This window comes from Helianthus annuus, chromosome 8 (assembly GCF_002127325.2).
Source record: "Helianthus annuus cultivar XRQ/B chromosome 8, HanXRQr2.0-SUNRISE, whole genome shotgun sequence".
Lineage (NCBI taxonomy): Eukaryota > Viridiplantae > Streptophyta > Magnoliopsida > Asterales > Asteraceae > Helianthus > Helianthus annuus.
In genome coordinates, this window is record NC_035440.2 from 22,909,536 (window position 1) to 22,933,054 (window position 23,519).

The following is a 23,519-nucleotide window of genomic DNA, read 5'->3' on the forward strand; positions in this document are numbered from 1 at the left end:
GCTTGACTCGTAACAAGGAGGATGGGGTGGGGGGTGCTCCTTGTTACCACTCTCCGGCGTGAGAATCAGTAATTTGCTTGGCAAAGTGCGATAGTAGTAGTAGTGAGAGAGTTGTGAAGAGATACCTCAAACCTGGTTTGGGGTTGGTATTTATAGCCGAGGAGTGAAGGAGGAGTTGAATGGACGGACTGATGCAGGTGTGTCAGGCTTTTCGGTTGTGGAGGTGAAGCCACGTCCTACTGCAGTGTCAGTCCGTCGCTTACGTATGGCCTGACAGGCGACTGCCAGTGGTGCCACTTGCTCTGTGATGTCAGTCCCATTTGCCTTGTGGGTAGGATGCGGTGCAGGCCGCATCGCTGCCTGCGGTAACCTTTAATGTTCCCGCGTCTCATGCTCTGATGAAGACATTTGCGGGATGCGGTGCCAAGCCGCACCGCCGCCCGTGGTGACTGTTGCTGTTCCCTAGATCCCTTGTAGTGATGAAAATGTTCATAGGATGCGATGCCAGCCGCATCTCTATGTACATCCGTTTTCATACACAAGGTAAGGCTTCTTCTTATCACTGGACAGATTGGATCAGAAGGATGCGTTCGCGCATGCCCGCACGGACGCAGATAAGTTCTTTACTGGTGGAGGTTTTTGATAAGGGTAATGATCACTTGCGGTCAGCTGGCGCGAGATCTACAACCATACCCCTTCAATTCCATATCACCTTTGTCTCGTGTATTATAATTGTTTGGTGAGAAAATAAAGAAATAGTTCGTGTTATAAAATTTAGTGATATCATTAAGCAATGAATACCAAGGGCTTAATCATCAAGTGGTCGGCTTCTATGGGCACAAGTAAACTTATGGGCCTAATCAGGCTTGTTGAGTTGTTGGCCACAATCAGTTACAATGGGCTTACCCTCCATGCCCACATGGTCATATCCTACCGGCTACCACCCCACTTAGGCCCAGTCATGGCCCAGAACAATTACAACAGCCTCATGTACCTTCCAGACAGGTATACTTGGGCCTAGGCCTCAACAGCAATTTTATACGGCCTGTGAAGCTTCTTATGCTCCCCCCAGTAGGGGTGTTCTTTGGGTTCTTTAATCTGGTTTCAGGTTATTCGAGTTTTTTTGTTATGGATAGATTCGTCACTGTCTATCTCAACTCGGTTTATTTGTGATTTTAGTGAAGAGACAAATAATTATAGACTTTATTACCTTTTATTGTATTGTCAATTACAAATAAAAAGTAGATATACTAACTTTTCTACAAATAAACTATATCCCTTTCAAGTGATTTGGTGAAAAGATAGTTTAAGTCTTTAAGACTTCAAGGTCGGTCGGTTTTTGGTACGTTGCCTATTTGTTGAAAACGGCCACGTCCCGGTTTCTCTTTAGTAATTTCAAACTAATACTCAACCGACCAAGTCTTGTTTATTATTATTTCTTGCCTTGCTTCTTAAGCTAACTTGTTTTGAAATTAGGTTGGACTCATCAACTCCTAATTTGAAACATTAATAAAAACAAGTGCAAGTGTTTAGGAGATTTGGTATAAACAAAGGTCGACTTTTTCTTTGATTCGACGTTTGTGTTTCTGAGTCATGTATAGTACACACAACTACGAGAGGACAAGACCATCAAGACTCATATACAGGGGCGGTGATGAGGGTGTGTGGGAAGGATCACTATACGGGGCCCGTGTTTTTGAGGGAGCGGTCATTTATAGAACATTTTTTTGGTTAATAAGTAATTGGTCCATTGACATTAGGTTTAGTGAGTCCAGTACTTATCTGTCTTTAAACTATATTAATAATAAAACACTACGAGAAAGTGCGCATTTTTCAAGCTCAAACAAGATACATAAATTCTCAGATACGCCTATACAAGCCCTCCTTCCCCTAGTGTAGAAGAGAGTGTGTGTTACATCACAATGAGACTTCGAACAGCGAGACTTGCACAAGATTAATTCTCCAATCCATAAGATAGACCCGATTTTCTTCTTCAAATTCAATTCTAGATGTCTCACATATAGAGTAGGATTAGATCTAACTTTCCACATGTAATGAGGATGCAATTCCGTCAACTACTATTAAAATTATATGTTTTTACCACAAAATATATATAAATTAAGTGAAAATTTATTTAGTCAAGTTAGTTTAATCTCACGTAAAAAACATTGTTAGTGCTCTTTTTCTACGTCCATATTATTATTATGTGAAACTTCTTGCAATCTGTGATTGTTTTGTTGCATATAATTCAATTCAAACTTGTAATTGACGAGATTGATCAGTTACCAGATACTCCATCCGTTCCACTAAAAGTGTCATATTTTGAATTTTCAAAGTCTTTATTTATAAACTTTGACTTTAATTATATATTTTTTGTGTTATATAAAACTTGATGAAAATTAACCCAATAAAAACACTTGTAAAACACACTCAAGTCATATAACTTTCATCAAGTATTATCTAACACAAACAAAATTATTTAAGGTCAAAGTTTATAAATAAAGACTTTGAAAATTCAAAATATGACACTTTTTTTGGAACGGAGGTAGTAGTATTTTTTATTATCGTATTAGATAATATACATGGATGTGTATGTATTCAATTTCATTAAGGTCAATCATATATTAAAAGTATCATATGCCATATATAACAATGACTAAAAAGTAAATTAAAAACATTTCAAATGATAAATGTGACTTTAAATTTTATGAAATTTCGAAACCACAATTTGAAGTTTTAGCCTTAGTTTTAGCATCTTAACACTTGATCCATTAGTAAAAGAAAAAACCTTTAGAAACATCTAGGTCACATATGACATGATTAAATAACAGTATTTTTACTAGTTGATATGTTTATGGTTAAGTGGGACTAGCTCATTTGGTAGAGGCTCTTGCCTTTTAGTGAGAGATCTTAAGTTCAATCCAAGTAAGGGTGATTTATTTGTAAATATAAGAGTTTGAGAGAGTAAAATTAGCCATTCAAAAAAATATGTTATGTCATATCGATTTAAATGTCATAAAGCACACTTCAATTACTTTTATACTAGTTTTAATACATAGTTAATTTGTTTAATTTAGTTGAATTGTTATTATACATTATTATCTATATACTATATATAAGTATTTCCCATGTACAATATTGTAATTTTACTACGCGTATAAATTTCAAAGCATCATGTACAAGAAAGAACAAGCCAATTTATAGGGGGCAAACTGGCACATTTCCAAAACTTTTAAGACGTCTCGGGGATAATATAGTGATTTCATACTACATTCATGTCACTAATCAATCTCACCACCGTATGTCCTTTCATCTACCTCCTAAATCTCTAAAGAACCAGATGATCGGTCCATCCCCTTTTCATGAACCTTCAATCGCTCGTGCGGTGAAGATTGTGGATGAGAGCAACGCAGACGGTCTGAACAGGTTCTGGTTATTGGGGTTGGAGTATGACGGCCGAGTTATTGGATTGGACTAGCCGATTGATTTTGTAAACGCCGGATGAGAGAAGATATGCACCGGTAAGCGGCTTCAACTTCGTGTTGTTTAGTACTTCTTGATTGATCCAGTTTGGTTAGCTAAACCCTAGATCCGTAATCAAATCGAAACATATCAACCCCTATCTTCTTTTTTTGTACAAGAATTCCTACATTTTCTAGGCTAAATTTTCAAACTTTTTTGGGGGTGGTGGGAGTCAGTTTGGTAATACAGGAGGGTCACATTCAAAGGCATTTTTGGAGTTTATATGGAGGCTCTTATGAATGCTATTGTCAAGCCAGAGTATCTAAAGCATCAAGACGAACAAGTTAAGCTTCTTGTTGCACTTGTGAGATACCAAGAATTGCTGCCCCTGAAGCTCCATATGAAAATGAAGGTATTTTTTTTCCTTTACGTGACTATATGTTTGATAATAAGTGCTCAAATTTACACAATTATGGTCTTCTTTTTTCTTTATGGTACTAACTGTGTTTTTTTTCATTTGCTTTGAGGACATCATTCATTTGTTTGTAAGTACTTTTTAGGGTTAAAAGATACTAAAGACCCATCTTTTGGAAGGATAGTTAACATACCAGAGACCGTTGAAAAGTACATATCATTTGCTGTGACGTTGGATCTCGAGTGTGATGATGTAGTGAATGAAATATTTAAAACTGTTTTCAATGTTGCCTGGTTAAGTTTTTTTAACTTTAATAAAGTATAGAATGATAAGTGGGATATATAACAGACTGATTTGTTTTGTTTTCGTACACGAGCATACTGAAATTGTTACTGTGGTGGTGGAGACAATAATGACGTTTTTTTAAGAAAGTGAGGACATTGGGGAGGACCTTTTACTCATTTTCTATCTGTTTTAGGCCGTGATAAGTAAGTAAGTTAGTGATAAACTCTTTGACCCTTTTTAATTACTAATGACTAATATATGTTTATTGATATATATTATTGATCAGAAAAATACTCAACTTCATTTCTTAGGATATAAGTGTTGACGGGAGATGGTGTGAACGATGCACCAGCACTCAAGCGAGCAGACATCGGTATAGCAGTGGATGACTCCACAGACGCTGCCAGGAGTGCCGCCGGAGAAAGGTGGACGAGGCACAGTTTCTTCACGGTGCTAAGGTGCTTCTCTTTCACACTTTTTCTAAACTATTTTTGATATTTTACATATTATATTCTTTCTCTTGCATTGTGTTGATGGGTTCACATTGCTTTCTCTTATGCTCTCTCATGATGTAATAGGAGAAAACAAGTAAGTTTTGGTACCATCATTCAATTGAAGGCCAACTTAAATGTCAGTTCATCTGTAGATTTTAAACGGTATGGTGTTAAAACAAATTATCGGATAAACAATTATGCATAGTTATTAAAGGCGCTAGGCGCACTCAAGGCGCATAGGCCTTGCCTGGGGCCTAGGCGCAAAGCCAAAAAAAAGCAAGTGCCTGAGAAAAATAAAGCGCATAAGGAAAAAAATTAAAAGTATATTATGTATTAGAAAAAGAATACTATTCTTTAAATAAAATAAACAAAATCTATTATATAACACTATATATCATTTATTTAGTACCAAAAGTTCTAAAATATTAGTGAATTAGTGTAGAAACGTAGTTTTCCTTGGATAAAAGTACGGATCTGACTAGAATCTTGCCGGAATTTAGAAAATTTGGCCGGATGCTCTCCGGGATCTAGGAATCTCGCCGGAATGTGCACCTAAACCATCATCTGGAGAATTAAAGCGCAATTTCCTCGACTTAAAGCGCAACTTCCTCACCTCGCCTGAAAAATGGGCGTAGGCGAGAGAGGCGATGGCTTTTAACAACTATGCAATTATGAATGTTTTATAGTTGTTTTTTTATTGAAGCATTTTTTTAAAATCGATTTAGTCGCTTTTTAAATAGATAAGCGATCTATATAGCTGTTTAGATAGTGTGATCTTAAGTAATTAATTAACAGTTGATTCACTATGAACCAAACCTTTTTATGATTGTTTATAGTTATCTCCAATTTATTTGGGAGGGATTTGTTTGATAGAAATTAGATAAGCCTCTGGCCTGCAATCCTGCATCACAGGTGGTTTAAATAATTTTTCAATTTACAAAATTGAAGTGTCATAAAATGCCTAAGCATGTGTAAAGAGCTTTCAGAACATGATCATCCCTGTCATCCCTGTTTCTGAAATGAAAACTAGGGTTTAAAGGGCGGGTTTTTTCATAGGTTTGGAATTCAGAATCAAACTTAATCCTTTCTTAGCTGAAAATTAGAGTCTAAAAGGCTGTGATTTTTAAAGATTTTATAACTTATTATATGTGCATGATTTGAACAGAAACAACTGAGAAGAGACATTACAGAGGCGTAAGTAGGGATGAGCACGGTACTCGTTTGGGACCGAACTGGTAATGGTACCGAAAGTACCGGTACCGAAATACAGGGAAAATTGGTACCGGTACGAATATACCTGGTACCGGTACCCGATACCAAATGATCATCCCTAGGCGTAAGACAAAGGCCATGGGGAGTTACAATAGTTCGTTTGCATATTGATTCATGTTTGTTTTTTATATAAGTTAAGTACTAGAACACAAAAAATTGGCATACTGTTTCCTTTAAACAACTCGATTTTAGGCAGTGATAGTGAAAAAAGAGAAAAAAAAAATGGTTCATAAAGTTGATTTGGTAATCTTTGGAGTCTCTGTGGGTCTGGTTGTTGGCTATCTGATATATGAGTGCATTTTGTGTTTTATTATAGAAACATATGATGCCCACTAACTCTGTCTTAAAAAACCTGATATGTGCGTATTCATTGTTTGCCTTTTCTTCTGTTGTGCACGGCTGTCTGCGGATGCAGCCAGGGTTCATGGTTTGGTTGGTGATGCACTCGCTCAGCTCATTCAAGATTTATCTTCTGTTGAGAAAGTGATGCGTGTTTATAGAGATAAATGTGCAGGTCCTGAAAGAATGGGGATAAAACAAGGTTTGATCGCGGGGGCTGGGTTTGGAGTATCGTGTTTCTTACTTTTTGTGTGTATGCAGCCAGCTTTTACGCCGGAGCTTGGCTTGTTGAGGCGGGAACAACTACATTCCCTAAAGTTTTTCGGGTGAGTGATGTTTGAACTTGAAGCCACAACCTGTTTGTTGATGGTTTGATTATCGGGTCACATTTGATATTGTTGGGACCAATATGTTCTTGTAGGTATTCTATGCTTTGACGATGGCAGCAATGGCCTTGGTTGTAGATATTGATTATGTCGTCATCCAAATATAGAGAATAGATGTATAGAAAGAATGACATCCACAGATATCTTAGCATTGATGGAAGGTTTTCAAAGTGTATGGTGCTTAGAAACACTATTTTTTTTTGTTTTCTCTTTTGTTTTGCTAATGGTACCGTATTTGATCAAAATTGGTGTTGTTCTTTACAGTATTGACATAAGTCTTTATGGTTATCAAACGATAGAGCTATCAGGTCGGTAATATAGACACACAACTTATATATGATTTATTTATCGTTTTAAGGTTTGAATTATGTTTCCGCCCCGTATTGTCGACTCCGCTGCAACGCGCGGGTCTCCCACTAGTCCTATAAAGAAGCAAGAACTATATGCATATATGTATTGTAACCTTTGCTTAGGGAGTTTTTCAAAAAAAAAAAAAATAGAATTTTCTTTTTTAACCCTAAAGTTTTAATTTTTCACAATATAAGTTTAAAGTTTTAATTTTTGTTTTCTTTTTAACCCTAAAGTTTTAATCTTTGACAATTTAAGTTTAAAATTTTAATCTTTGGTAATTTAGCCCCTTTGATTAATTTGATTTTTCACTTCTAATTCAAAAGTTTCCATCTTATACAATTTAACCCATTTGATTAACTTGATTTTTCACATCTAATTCAAAAGTTTCCATTTTTTGCGATTTAACCACTTTGATTTTTTTACTTATGTGTTGTAATCTTGCCTTTGAGGGTTTTTCAAACAAAAAATGGTTATGGATATGGTTGTTGTAACCTTCGCTTTGGGGGTTTTAAAAAAAAATGATTGTTTTTTTTACTTTTCACCCAAAATATTTCATAAATTACTTTTAAACCAAAACTATTTGTTTTTTTTACTTTTAACACAAAACTTTTTATCTTTTACAATCTATCCTCACAACTTTTTTTACTTTCAATTTTGGTCATTTATAGTTTTTATTTTCCGAAATTTTTTCGATTTATGCTTCATTCTAAATTTTGTGACTTAACACATTGCAACGTGCGTCTTTGGTTTAACGTTCTTACGTTTCGTTCTAAATTTTGCGAGTTAACACGACGCAATGCGCTTGTGTGAGTGAACGTTTTTACATCATCTATTTTGTTTCCCGTTTGATAGATTTAACATAACGTGCGTGTCCTAAATCGACTTAGTTATAACTAAAGAATCCCCGCCACATTGCGGGGGGGTCGTAATTCTAGTTTTCATTAAAAATAAAGCATTTTTACGACATATTTTTATGTACGTGTCGGTATAAGTTCTAATTGGTCTGTGTTCGTAAACGTTTTTGGAAACAAGTCAAGTCAAATATATTACTTTTTCATGTACGTTTCCTAAATTTTGTTCTATGCCGAATGAAGTCAAATTGTGGTTTTTCTTTTTTTAAGCTCTAATTAATCTCATTTGATTACACGTGTCAATTTTTCTTTTAATAAGTTATGTTTGTGCGGTATAAATTACATTACATTTTGATCCAATCGCAATGCTTATATATGTTACTTTGAGTTCAGTTGGTCACGTCGAAACGCGTGTTTTCATATGATTAACGCATCACATAATGTTTGGACTAATCCATTTGATGCTTGTGATGTACCCGCGCCGCAACGCGCGCGAGACTTATTACTAGTTTTATTTATGTTACAAATCTATAGACATAAACAATCATATCCTCAATGGATAATGGATCTTTTTTTTTCCTAAATTTGACTTGGGCCCATGATAAGCAAATGGATTGCGTATGTCGACGACCAACCTTTCAACCACACACGTGTACCGACACTTAACGTGATTAACGTCATTAACTTACTTTTCTTTTTCTAAGTACGTATGTTTTATCTTCCTGCAGACTTAATTGACAACCGTTCTCTTAAAGACCTTTTTTTATTATTATTAAACATCACCATGAGTAACAAATCCATACAGGGACTCCTTTATTTCATGCATGCCAACATATTCATAACCACGAGAATCATGTAATTTAATTCACTTGTGTATAGTTAAAAGAAGTGACTAAGATAGAGAGAAGGAGAAAGTGGCATAGTTAGAATGTTACGTAGTTCAATAAAAAGTAGAAGGGTGTATGCGTGATGCTGTGAGGAATACGAACACTTTTAAAAGTGCGCATGGTTCTGTTCAGTTCGGTCATTAGTCTCAACTGAAACCGAAATTGAAATCATCAATTAATTGATCTTATTAACCTATCGGTTAACTGGTTCGGTTTATTTGGTTAGATTGTCGGTTTTCAGTTCGGTTCAGTTAATTTTGATTAATAACCAAAATCAAAACTTTGGCTAAAATTTGTACACATAAATTAGTGGTATAAATAAATAAAACGGAGGTATAAAAGCTAAATATATATATGAATTTATGAATGGTTCAGTTTTAATTTGGTTAATTTCGGTTAACTAAGGATACAAAAAAAACCGCTAACTGGTTTTAAGTTAATTCGGTTTTTGATTGATTTCAGTTCAGTTCCGTCTGTTTTTGTTTGATTTCGGTTAACGCTTCAGTTATGTTATTGCTCATCGACTAAATTACAAAAATCGTCCTTTATGTATGTTACTTATTACAAATTGTGTCCCTTGTCTTTAATAAATACAGTAACCGTACTCGATGTTTGCAAAACCTTGCACATTATGTCCTTTAGCCCTAACTCAGTTAGTTTTTATAGTTAAATATGACCAAATAGACCCCACATGAGGGTGTTTTGGTCATTTTACCCTAAATACTAAAATAAATAATCAAAAAAATTATATATATACCTATTCAAACACACACTAGTTGGGCCACCACCGGACCACTGCCACCACCTCCACACACCCCACCGGACCACCACCTCCACCACCGCCATAACACCACCACCATTTATGAGTTTGGCAGCAAGAACAACATCTTAAGCATAAAGTACAACAACCAATTCGAAAATTAGATTAACAACATCAAGATGTACAAAATGAACATGAAAATTCAACATTATAAGCACATCAAAAACTTATCAGGCCGCTTTCATTCCAATAACAAATACCAACTTTACATCCATTTTAAACGGTAAATCTGTTTTAGAAACAAAACAAAAACCTTGGAGTCAACAACCTCCGGCAGAGGAAAATTGAGATCAATATCAAGAGTCAGCTGTTTCTTCCATTTCATCAACTGGTTAGAAGAATCGTCAGCGATTAAGGTGGTGTTTAAACCAATTTGCGAACTCATCTGTGAATCCGTTTTCCAGCGAGTCATGGTGATGGTGGTCACTGTTGTGTTCGTTTTAGGTTTTAAGATCCGGGTCATCGTCTTTTGGGTAGAGGAGTGAAAGGGTTTCAGTAGATCTCCATAGACACCAACAGATTTAAATGTCGATTTTAGGGTTTCACATGAAGAGAGTGAAAAAGGTGGGGTTATGGTGGTGAGTGGTTGTGGTGAATGGCGATGGTTGTGGTGATGCACGATGGTGGCAGTGGTGGTACATAGTGGTGGGGAATGGTGGGGGGCGGTGGTGATGGATGAGAGAGATGCGAGAAAAGAGAGAGCTGGTGTGTGTTATGAAAGAGAGAGCTGGTGTGTGTTTGTATAGGTATATATATAATTTTTTATTATTTATTTTAGTATTTAGGGTAAAATGACCAAAACACCCTCATATGGGGTCCATTTGGTCATATTTAACCATAAAAACTAACTAAGTTAGGGCTAAATGACATAACGTGCAAGGTTTTGCAAACATCGAGTACGGTTAATGTACTTATTAAAGACAAAGGACACAATTTGTAATAAGTAGCATACATAAAGGACGATTTTTGTAATTTACTCTTGCTCACCCGTGTATATTGTTAATCACTGTACACATCATTTTTTAAAATTTAAAAAAAAAATAGCAATACTATACTCAAATTTAAGGGTGGAAGGGGCGCCATTCGTTGACCCCTTCGGTGAATATGTTTGCCGATCGGGGAGACGCCCCCTTTCTATTTTCGGTGAGTGGTGAATAGTGAGCACGGGGTGTCACACCCCAACCGATGGCGGAAACATCGGAGTTAGACGAAAACGAGATTGCGAGAGACTTCATAATGACTAATTATGACAGTATTTAGATAATTCAAATTTCATTGATACTAACATGGAAATACATTGTCTGAAACAGAAAGTACAACAACTTTGGCAAATAACGTGTCATGAAGCAAAATACAAAAGTTTATATCTAGGTGTGTTTCTAATCCACCCTACGTAATATTCTTCATCATCGTCAACTAGTTTCCTGCAACATGTATTAAAATAAAGATCAACAAAAGTTGACGAGTATACAAGTTTAATTACATAGCATAATTGTGAATAAAAGATGTCTGATATCCAAGTGGTAAATTGCATACATTGTTTGTTATCATACTAGCATGTGATAACTATAAGTCAAACCATAGCGTACCGCGATTGTGCATACCATTGTCGCCGAAACGACAAGGTTGTAAAATAGTTTATTTAACAATACCACAAGAATTTGATTAAGACATGGATTCAAATCTGTTATTCGAATTAGATTCAGTTCATTCAAGTATGTTTCATGTGCGTCTTCTGATTTAAATAATCCATGTAAAATAAAAACTAGAAGAACCAAACAAATTTACAACATGAAATATGATAAGATTATAACAAGTTAATTGAGAAAGAAAAAAAAAACAAAGTTTGTAGTGACTTTGTTAATAAAAAATATAATGGCACCCCTGCATTCTTGATAAAGAAAAACCTTTGCTTCCAGTCTTGATAGCTCTTGGGTGGAAACAACAATAGCTTCTTTGCCTGGCTGCGCTGCTGAAAGGAGTAGAAGCCCAAACTACAGGTCAGTTGGTAAAACACTCGAAATCGGTCCACCGTTGGTTATATCCCTTAAGATCGGAGACAAAACGCAAAATGTCTGACCCTCACCATTCCCATCGCGTTCATTTGCGAAAAGTGAAACTAATAATGAGATAAGATGTGAGCAAAAAAAGAAGTGATCGGAAAGAGAAAGTTCCCGTCGTGAAAAAAATTGCAAATAACATAATGAATCCCGGCGGTGCATCGACTACCGTTTGACCCGACACTGGATAAGTAGCACCCCAGGTCGTCGGATTTGATCGAACACTACTTCGCTCCATTTTAACAGTTGTAAACCACCGTTATTTCCCCCACTACATGTTGAGACTCTTCGTGGTGTGAGGACGTCGACATCGTCGCTGATCACCGGAAAAAAAGGTCTTGAAGTTTAAACGGAAAAGGAGAGATAGAGTGCAGTTCTGATCATCGACGATTAATCTTCTGCAGAACTGGAAAGTATAAGAAGAAGATGAAGAGGGTAATGCGATATGGCAACCCTAGATGCCCTTATATACCCATCGCATTTAATGCGGTGGATAACCGTGCCTGCAAGTTGAGGCGCATGCCCAATCAACAAACGACACGTCACTCGGCAAATACGGGACAAGGGTTGTCACGCGCGCGTGGGCTTCACGCGCCGGACACCAGATAAAAAACAACTGTTGCGACTTGACGACATCCTTCGCACAATGTTAGTAGTCGCATCAACCGTGCAACTCTCTCATCAACCCTGATCTTCAAATACTTGATTAAGAATTACGTACACCCATAAAATACTTTAATTTAAAAACAAGATCATGTGATTCAGAAAGTATTCTAGTAATACGGAAAATAGACCCTTCAAAGCATATGACTAGAATCCTCGATCATTTGGAAAGGAATATTATAAAAGTAACAATGGTTTTCAATAAATTATTACACATGCTACTTGCTACATAAGACTCGAACTCTAGGACCTACGTACTGAAGGCTAATTTGGTAATTAGCGTAAAGAAGCCAGAATATTCAAGTATATGTGGTTAGTTCAGTTGCTCACGCCACGTGTCCTCCTTTCTGGTTTCTTTGATTAGTTAAATGAGAACCGCGGATTTGAAGAAAAGTAAAGGAGTAAAATGATAATACATCACCGTTTAACTGGTCACATATATAATCTACTACCACACGACCGATTTTGTTGGCATCTGCTGGATTCATCCACGGTATGTTAGTTTAGTTGTTGCTTATTAATTAACGTTTTCAACCACCGCCACCGACTAGAATATATTAAAGAAAACCATTCTTCATATATGTTTTGATTTATCAAACATTTGATATATTGGGTCCATGACTGTTTTGATGTGTTGTGATATTATTTTTCAAACATTTGTCGATTATGTGTAGAATGATCTATAAAGGCATAAAATATTGCACATGGTTCCCCCTTGATTTTGACACTTTGGATGTTGATTGTTGACCATACCATTGAATAAGTATTAAAGGATTACTACTACTTTTTTGGAACTGTTATAAGTATTTTATAACCTTGTAACTAGAGAAATTATAAAACTAATTGGATATGTGATCTACAAAGTTGTGTATCTACTTTTGCTCGTGTGAAGATTTAATATTCACACACCCATCCTCTCTATATCTCTCTATACATACATAAATAAATATAAAAATAGAGATAGAGTGAAAAAAGGTGTGAGAATAAGATGTAAGGATGGGAGAATAGTGGAAGCCCGTTCATACTTAAATGCATATGAGTCACGTATCAGTTTTTTCTTTGGGTCATTATGAAACCTTTCATTCAGTGCATGGTATTTAGCAGACAAACAAGCAATATGTATGTTGGTTGGACTCGCATATCAACAATTTATTTGCATATCAAAGTCTAAAACGACAACAAAATATTTTGTGATGTTAAAAATATTATAGGTAGTTAAACACATGATGTCATGTGTCTTAAAAACCTATTTTTTTATTTAAATACATGAAGTCATTTAATGAAACACACACATAGATACATATGTATGTCACTCTAGAGTGAGAGTTAGAGAGTAATGCCCAATAAGTTTTTTAATGAGTATGTTAATCCAAACATGAAGCCTTTGGTTTATAATGTTTTGTATCAATTACGCATGTGGATGACAACGAAATGTTTGATTTCATACCAAGACATGTGAAGAAATAGGTTATGCTTGATAATGATCAGAAGTTAGCGGTTGTTGGTGTAGGATTAATAGAAGTTTATTGTTCACATGCTACACTATAGTTTTGATAGATAATGTTCATCCCAAGACATGTCAAGGTTTTTAATATATGTTAGTAAATTTCTTGTTAAGAGAGTTATATTGTTTGACTATGATAAATGACTTACAAGTTGTATAGTGTTTGCATTCAACATTTTTGACTTACCGAAATATGGGATTTGCATTCGTATTGTTTGATACCTGCATTTCTTTTGTCAAAACTTTATTAACTTACCAAACAACACACATATGCGTCAAATCTATACCTAATACCCTTCTAATGGCATGTACCTTTTTGACATTACATTGAACATCTTTTTGGTGTTCAAACATTCTTGTCTTTAAGTAAGTTAATAATATAATTCATTCAACATTGGCATAACATTAAGCGTAGTTATACTACATATTTTTCTAAATGAGAAATTTTGGTAGAAGAGACTTATGTATAAACACTTTAGTAGGGGTTCAACCTAGTAAAAACATACTGATACGCACACCTAGTAAAGTGTTTAGTATGACTCTTTTCCACCAAAATATCTCTTTTGGAAAATCATGTCTTACAACCAAGCAGATATTGTTGAGCAACCATTGTTTATAGTGTTAACACCAACCAATAAATTATTAATGACATAACATCATTTATATGTTCTTAATATAGCCTAAGACGTGGACAACTACATGTCGAGCGTAATGTTGTTAGAATTCGGGCTGGCATATCATGTTAACCCGACCCGTTAAGACACGAATACGATAAAACACAAACCAAAATAGGTAAACACGAACACGACATAAAATCTTATCGTGTCAAATTTTCAAACAGGAACACGGACCTGATAATAAATAATTTACACGAAACGACATGTTAAGACACGAACAAGACATGTTAAGACATGAACACAACCTGTTACTACATGTTTGATATTTAGCCATTAATAGATCTTAACATGTATTGTATAATGGTCTTAAGTCTTAACAGGTCTTAACATGTCATATCGTGTTTGGTATGACCTGTTAAGATACGAACACGACCTGTTAAGACACGATAAGACACGAAAACTAAATAGGTAAACATGAACACAATATGAAATTAAACAGGTTTATCGTGTCGACCTTTTATAGACACCAGTGGCGGACAATTGAATTATTTGTTAGGGGTGTGGATGAGGTGTTCAACCATATTTTCAAGGGGTGTGGTATAACAACCTTCCTAAATTATTTCCGACACTCCTAAATTATTTAGAATGTCCCTGTACGTCCTAAAATACACCCCGTATACGAGATTTGACCATATATACCTTTAATTTCATAAAAATAAAATAAAAATGAAATTCTGGTGGCGCTCGCGGGCCGCGAAGACCCTTAAGGTCTCTTACGCGGGGCGCAACATCTCTAGATCAGGGCGACACCCTGAGTTGCCACGTGGCAGCATCGTGTCAACTCTATACTTGTGACCGGACCAAGCTAGGGCCTACACACCCTACGTCGCGGGCCGCAAAGGCTTTGCCTTCGGCTTACGCGGGGCGCGACAAACTCGATTTCCAGCCCTATAAATAGCTTCGATCGGCCTTAGTTCACAAATCGCTCACATACGAATTCTCTCTCTTTAATTTCTGAATAGTAGACACTATACCCGGGCATTATACCCCCCTAATTAATGAAGCTCTGCCTCGTTGTAAGTATTTTAACCCCCGGTTACGTATTAGAACGCTGCCCGATTGATCTAGCGCTCCGTAACGGCTGTTGAGGCACTGCCCGACGTAGTCGTTTGAGTTCTGTCTCGGGGAGGGTATAACAAATGTAAATTTGGGTTATACACGTGTGCATTATTTAAAATTTATAGATTATAGTCAGGAAGCCACAGGAAATAATCTAAGATAGCAATGTGAGTAATCCTCCTTTTTGCAAACTGTTTTTACAAAACCTCAATTGTTTTACATGATAATTAATAGTGATTGAGTATTTGTAATTCTACAATTATCGTCGGTATGTTGGGGTTTTGTATACAAAATTTGTTACTACCGTGGGTGGTAATTAAAGTAGAAAAATAAACAAATGTAATTGCGAGATCGCCCTCAATAACTGTAAACGGATAAAACCTGTCTTGATTAAATTGGGATTCACTCACCAGCATTTCCCACTGACAAAATGTTTTTAAACGTGTTTCAGGTAACAAAATGTGAAAGCCAAATAGAAGCCAGTTGGACAGCACTGAAGGCTTGGAAAAGTGGCTATAAAAGTTACCAAAATAAAGAAGATGTTTTTATTTAATAAAATAGGGTTTATCCCTATTGAAGATTTTTAATGGAAACTTGGGAATTTCCCATGCGTTTAATATTATAAAAATGTGGTATTATACTCTGATAAAATATTTCCTAACTACAGTCCTGATGTAAATTCCGCTGCCAAAATTGATAAATACCGATACCACCATCTCTGAGTAGACCGCGGCCGCCCGCCTCCCGAGGCAGGGGTCGGGGGTTGTGACAGAAGATGGTATCAGAGCTACAGCCACTAATTTCAGCCACAAAAGTGTTCTGCTGACACCAAAATTTTATATGTTATGTTAGGAAATTATCTACGGGATTACATGCATATATTATTGTTTTATGTTATTTGACAATTTGTTAGTTTACAGTATGAGGGATCAAGGACTTTCAGACGCTTATCGTCAGTTGTCCAACTCTCCTAGGGACGAAGGAACCTCTTCCCAGCCTACCACCTCGGGATATTCGGCTGACACCGAATAAGGGATTTTTGTATTCAAAGCACAATCTGAAGAGCCATTCCCTCCCAAGAAGAGGGGATGGTTCAGCTGAGGAGCTCATGAACGTAGAAAAAGGATGAGAAAACTACAGCAGCAGCGAGCTTTAGCAGCCGCGAATAGAGAAATGAATTCTCAAACTCAGGACATGATCAATAGGAGACTAGCCAATTTCCACATACTTGCTACCACAGCTGCAGACCCGAATCTAGAACAACTCATAGCACCCCAGCCATTACCACTATTTCCCACACAACCTATGGAAATTGAGCCAAACCTAGTAGACCAAATTCCAATGCCTGCCTTTGACCCAGCTGAAATCCCTAGAGTACCAGCACCCCATCCCCCAGACTATGACCCATGGTTTTACAACCATAGGGATTATCAACAACGCTATCCACTAGAAGATGAACCCATGCAAAACCCAGTAGCACCCTACCCAGACCTTGACCCTTTAGATCCATACTAGGGCAATGACCAATATATCAGGGAGATCCTAGAGAACCCGTACCCTTACGAAGAACCCATGCCCCAGTTCCCTGACCCGATACCAGCACCTGCATCACCCATGAGCACTGAGAATGTGCAAGAACTCCGCACCTTTGGTGAGGAGATATTAGAAGGAAGTGAGAGATGAGACAGATAGGGGAGGACTCGTCTGGAAATATGACGAGCGCAACATGCAATACTGGATGAACCCCTATCAGTAATAGTAATAATGATAATATATATATATATATATATATGTATGTATGTATGTATGTATGTATGTGTGTAAGTTTGAAAAAAAATATACTAGTAAAGGTCGCAATGACGACGATTTTGATCAATATGCTTGTTGTATGATTGTTTGCATTAAGTATTATCTTATGATATTAATATGTGGTAAATGTTTAAAATTCAGATGGACAACGAAGTGAATCAAGGAAACCAGAATTACGATAATAATGGAAACCAAGTAGATAACAGTGCCATCCAACACATAGTGGCACAAGGGATTATAGACGCAATGCCATATATTATCAAAACGGTTAAGGAAGCGGATAATAATAAAAGTAATAATGGCAGTAAACGACCACCTACTGAACCAGAACACAGCGTAAACAATGGACCAATACTTCAAGTACCCATTCCAAAAAGAAGAAGAACCATGTCTTATGGTTGTTCTTACAAAGAATTCTGGTTTTGTAAACCAATAGAATTCTCGGGCAATGAAGGAGCCATTGCAGCTCTACGCTGGATAGAAAAGACTGAGGCAGTCTTGAAAATAAGCAAGTGCGCAAAAGAGGATAAGATAATGTTTGCCTCCAACCTATTTAAGAACTCAGCATTAGAATGGTGGAACACCATCCTCCAATCTAGGGGAAGTGACAGGGTCTATAATATGGAATGGAATGAGTTTAAGAACATGGTTGAAAGGAAATTCTGTCCTCCTAATGAAAAGGAACAGCTAACTAATAAGTTCTTAAACCTTAGAATGACTGGAGTGGATAGTAAGGGTTACACTACTACATTTTTCGAATATGCCCGAATAGTGCCAACCCTTGCTTCACCAGAACCAGTATTAATCTCCCGTTACATCTTGGGATTAATCAGTGAAATTAGACATGTAGTCAAGGCAGCTAGACCACAAACTATAGAAGAAGCTGTAGAACTAGCAAATACCTTGACTGATGAATTAGTGCGTACACAAGAAGAGAACTAGAGGAGAAACCTAGCTCAAAAGCTTACCCAAGAATTTCGCTATGGAAATTCCAACAGTGGGAAAAACGTAGGTTCTACCTCCGCACCTTACTATAAGGCCTACAAGAAGAAGCATTCAGGAAAATGCTCCACCTACTGCAACTTCTGCAAGATACCAGGACACAAAGAAGAAGATTGTAGGAAGAAACCTAGTAATGGAATGTTGTCACACCCCGATTTCCACGTGTCTCACCGGTGGGCCCGGTGGGGGATTACCGTGACGATGTTGGCAACAATATAGTCAAACCACACAATTATATAATGCACAGCGGAAGCATAAGATAAATATATAAATTTCAACCTCTGATCGTAATATCAAAATGTATTACAGAAGTTGAATATCCACAGTGGATCGTAAATAAAAGTAAAGTATGGTTCCATTAGATACTGCAATCAAGCTTGCGAGGCTTATCCCGACGCTAGGGAGCTAATACCAGCCAATTACGTTTAGGTACCTGCACTTAATCTTTTTGGGGAAAATACGTCAGTTTACACTGGTAAATACATTCAACTGACACATTTAAAAATGTTTATTAAAATTGATTTGAATGCACAAGGCACAAACTCTTTTATAACTTGGGAAAATTCATAATGATCTTGTGAACGTTTTACATGTTCTTTTATGCGTTCAGTAGCCCGGGTCGTGCCGGGTTAAAGATTTATAGACACACCACGTTTGCGTAAAACCGTAGTACAGAAACCAACGGCTACGTCTTTTAGTTTTAATGTCGACACTTTATACCGGGTGTACGCCTACACCGGGATGTCGATGGTCGTGGCCATTTCGTAAAATGATGCCGAGGATATCCGGGACAACGGTCATTAAACCCCCCAAAGGCTTATAAGCAACAAAACTGTTTAAATGAGCCGATCATATTTAATCAATTAACCAGCTAAGCGATGGAATTATATAATGCTCAATCAAGCGGTATTAATATACCGTAACCCAAGCCCATATAGGGGAAATAAGTCAAAAGTATTTACCTTTGTAAGTATTAATCCTTAATTTAGATCAAGTCACCGATAGCTTTTACTGGGGCTCCTAATCTGGAACGAAGGTTTTAATTAACCTCTTAGAATCCTAACGGTCCTTGTATTAGCCGTAGCTTAAACCGGTTGATTCCGATATATAGATATGGTTAATTCGCACGAAAAGGCGAAAACCGAGAATGGAGTATGATTTGGACCCAACAAGTTCAGTGACTTGTTTTATATGGGTTTATAGTTCATACTCTGGATTTTGGGGTTCAAATAATATAATTTGACCCATATCGGCTATTGCACGAAAACTAGTTCCGTGGGCCGTACCGTGTGCGCAAATAGGCGAAACGGTTAACCATAAGTGTCCTACGCTTATTTCCGAAGTCAATATGCCTTAAAAGTATTTTGGTATCAGTAGGATACCTTCCGTAATGCCCGTAACGAGTTTAAGTTTATATTATGCCCCGTAGGGCTTTTCGGTCATTTTAAAGACTTTTAAAAAGGGATTTTCGAGTTCTACAGGAAATCTGAGTTTCCCGAACAACTTATAAAGCTTAAAATACTTTATTTATTATTTAAAACCAGTGGCAATTGGAATCGGGTCAAAAGACCTTGTAGAACTCTCGTTTTGGCCAAAAAGGGCATATTCGGTATTTACCGAACCGTAGCCATAACCGCAGGTTATGAGCAAGGTAAAAATTATTAAAAATCTTTATAATTCTCAAAATATTATTTTACCACAGTGGGTAAAAGTTTTGGTGACGAAAACTTGGGTTAGATGGGCGTTATGCTAATTGCGCCGTTAATTACAAAACTTTCTTAAAAGTGCGCCTTTTAGCATAACTCTCATTCTAGACCTCGGATTGACGTGAAACTTTAGGGACATGCTTATAATTTAATAAGCAAGGTTTTGGTCCGTTCACGTGTCCGAAATACTCGTTTTAATTTTAAAAGGCCGTTACGGTCAACTTTTAGGCGAATGACGGAAATACGTAAAAGACTCGGATAACTCATGAACCGACCACAGAGGCGTATACCAACATGTGACCTGGTCCTAAGAGAGTCCTAAGGTATATTTATACCTCACTAAAACGGGTCAGAACTGAAGTCAAAGCAAAAGTCAAACTTTTGCGACTTTCGGCTCCGAACCGGTTCTATATAGCAAATGATCGATTCAAACGAGCGCAAACATGTTTATATACTTATTATCATGTTTTATGATTATCAAAACAGGTTCCATAACATATATATTACAGATTATGCATAAATCGCTAACATAGCTTTCTGTTGACTTTTTAACCGCACGTTTGACTCGATAATTGACATAGTTAGAGTGGTGATCAGGGGGAACCATTTTAGAGGTTTAATACCCACATAAATACCAACTCATAACCATTTTTGATTCGTCATAAGACTGAACCATTTGCAAGATATTGCAATGACAACCGTTAGTTACGACGGTTGCGTTTATGAGCTATAACTATGGAAATGCAAGACCAAATTGATTGTGAACGACTTACAGAAGTGTGTTCTTGTTTATGGAGCAGAAGAGAATGCTTGGGAGCACTTAGAATGATCAGTAGTTGTGTGTTTTGATGTTGTGAATGATATGAGCCAATGTAGCTTATTTATAGTGCTTAAGAGCCTTCAAGATCATTACACAACAAGCTACAATTGATCATGGATCATGGGCAGGTGTCCCTAAGTGGTATGGGTCGTGTAGGGGGCACCCATGCTCAATTAAATGGTTGTTTGATCGTTCAAAAGCTCCAAAAGCCAAGTAGTTACAACCATTCTGCATCTGGGCACTTTACGCGGCCCGCATGGGAGTTCCCATGCATTTTAATGCGGGTCGCCTAAAGGTTAAGAAATCAGGCGAATTAGTGAGGAGGCTCGCGGCCCGCCTCAACTAATCCTTAACCTTCACGCGGGTCGCCTAAGGTTAAGATTTCAGGATTTTTAAATCTTTTTGTAATGATTACTGAATCTGGCCATTAATAACGAAATCTTTCGTAATGATTTACCTGACCTTTCGGGTTTGAAGGGGTAACTTTGCGGTTTGGCCCTCGGTTATTTACCGATAGGGGCCTCGTGTTAATTACCCGCATTATTAAGTCCCCGGTTTATTTATTAATTATATTGGAAAGCCTTAACTTTCACTGTTGACGCTCTTAACCCTTCTTCTACGAATTTGATCGTAACTTTCTCGTTTCATATCGAAACTTCGCGGAATTCATATATATTATTTTAGTGAGGGTATAATACCGTTACAAAGTCTTTGGAACGTTAAAGGGTCACTCAGAGGTATTATTAAACATGTTGACACAGTTAACCCCTGTAGTTTGTAATCTCTCACTTTCTTCCGCGTTTTGTTTATGTACGATCTATAATTTATTCGTTTGAAGGTTTAAGCATTATTTAGGGATACTATACAGTATATTTACCCTTGTTGACACTTATAACCCTCGAATTTATATACTTTCAAGGTTTGTCAAAATTAGTCCTTTATTTATTATAGATGCCACGTGTAAACAAATGACACGTGTTAACACATCATTGGACACGAAAATTCGAGGTGTTACATCCTCACCCCCTTAAAATAAATCTCGACCCGAGATTTACTCAAATAAATAGGGGTATTTTTCTTTCATTGTAGCTTCGACTTCCCACGTATATTCAGGACCTCTACGAGCATCCCATTTGACTTTTACAATCGGTACGTGCTTTCTGCGAAGCTTCTTCACCTGTCGATCTTCAATCGACAAGGGTTTTTCTATAAACTTTAAGCTCTCATCTATATGCACATCTGTGTGTGGAATCACCAACGACTCGTCGGCGAAGCACTTTTTGAGATTGCAGATGTGGAACACATTGTGAATTCCATTGAGCTCTTCAGGCAAGTTTAGTTTATAGGCAACTGATCCGACTCGTTCAATGACCTCAAAAGGCCCTATGTATCTCGGACTCAGCTTGCCTTTCTTGCCGAAACGCATCACCCCCTTCCAGGGTGACACCTTAAGTAATACCTTTTCACCCACTTCGAAGTGAAAATCCTTACGCTTTGGATCAGCGTAGCTCTTCTGCCTATCGCGGGCAGCCTTGAGACGTTCCCGGATCTGGACGATCTTGTCCGTTGTCTGGAAAAAAATCTCTGGTCCCGATAGTTGGACCTCTCCTACTTCCGCCCAACAAACAGGCGATCTGCATTTCCTACCATATAATGCCTCAAAAGGCGCAGCCTTTATGCTGGTGTGGTAGCTATTATTGTAGGAGAATTCGATCAGGGGTAGGTTTTTATCCCAGTTACCACCTAAATCGATCGCACATGCGCGAAGCATGTCTTCTAGCGTTTGGATAGTACGCTCACTTTGACCGTCCGTCTGTGGATGGTAAGCCGTACTAAAGTTTAAACGCGTGCCCAAAGATTGCTGGAAACTCTTCCAGAAGTGAGATGTGTATCTAGTATCCCTGTCGGAGATAATAGACACAGGTATGCCGTGTAAGGCTACAATCTTATCAACATAAAGTTGGGCTAACATATCGGAGCTATACGTCTCCTTGATGGGTAGAAAATGAGCTGATTTAGTCAGCCTATCCACTATGACCCATATTGTATCGTTTCCTTTCCTGGTTTTGGGTAACTTGGTTATGAAGTCCATAGTTACGCATTCCCACTTCCACTCGGGAAGTTCAGGCTGTTGTAGCAAACCAGACGGCTTTTGGTGCTCGGCTTTGACTTGAGCACAAGTCAAACACTTTGCTACATGGGCGGCTACAGACTTTTTCAAGCCTATCCACCAATAATTTGCCTTTAAGTCTTGGTACATTTTATCAGCACCAGGATGGACTGAGTATTTGGAACTATGGGCTTCCTGGAGAACAACATCTCGTAGTCCCCCATAAATCGGAACCCATATACGTCCATTCAGCCTAAGAATTCCATCCTTGCTAAGAGTCAACTGCTCCTCAGTTACTCCCAGCTTTTCATTAGGATAATTAGCTTCCAACACAGCCTCTCGCTGTGCAGCCAAAATCCTTTCAATCAAATTATTTTTAACTTCAATGCTCTTGGCATTGATTCGAATGGGTTTTACCCTTTCTTTCCTGCTCAATGCATCGGCGACCACATTCGCCTTGCCAGGATGGTACCTGATTTCACAGTCATAATCATTCAGGGTTTCCATCCAAAGGCGTTGCCTCATGTTCAACTCCTTCTGGTTGAAC

The 23,519-nt window shown here is 37.4% G+C and overlaps 1 long non-coding RNA gene across 5 annotated transcripts; it reads left to right on the forward strand.

Annotated features, from left to right (window-relative positions):
• The first annotated feature begins 3,160 nt into the window (after nucleotides 1-3,160).
• On the forward strand, nucleotides 3,161-6,919 carry LOC110872395. 5 transcript variants are annotated; one of them, XR_004864838.1, is made up of 5 exons: nucleotides 3,161-3,521; nucleotides 3,699-4,369; nucleotides 4,474-4,620; nucleotides 4,741-6,593; nucleotides 6,689-6,919. It is a non-coding gene; the product is annotated as an uncharacterized LOC110872395 (long non-coding RNA). The 5 variants fall into 5 exon arrangements; XR_004864840.1 differs by having other exon boundaries at nucleotides 4,449-6,593; XR_004864837.1 differs by having other exon boundaries at nucleotides 4,474-6,593.
• Nucleotides 6,920-23,519: the final 16,600 nt, after the last annotated feature.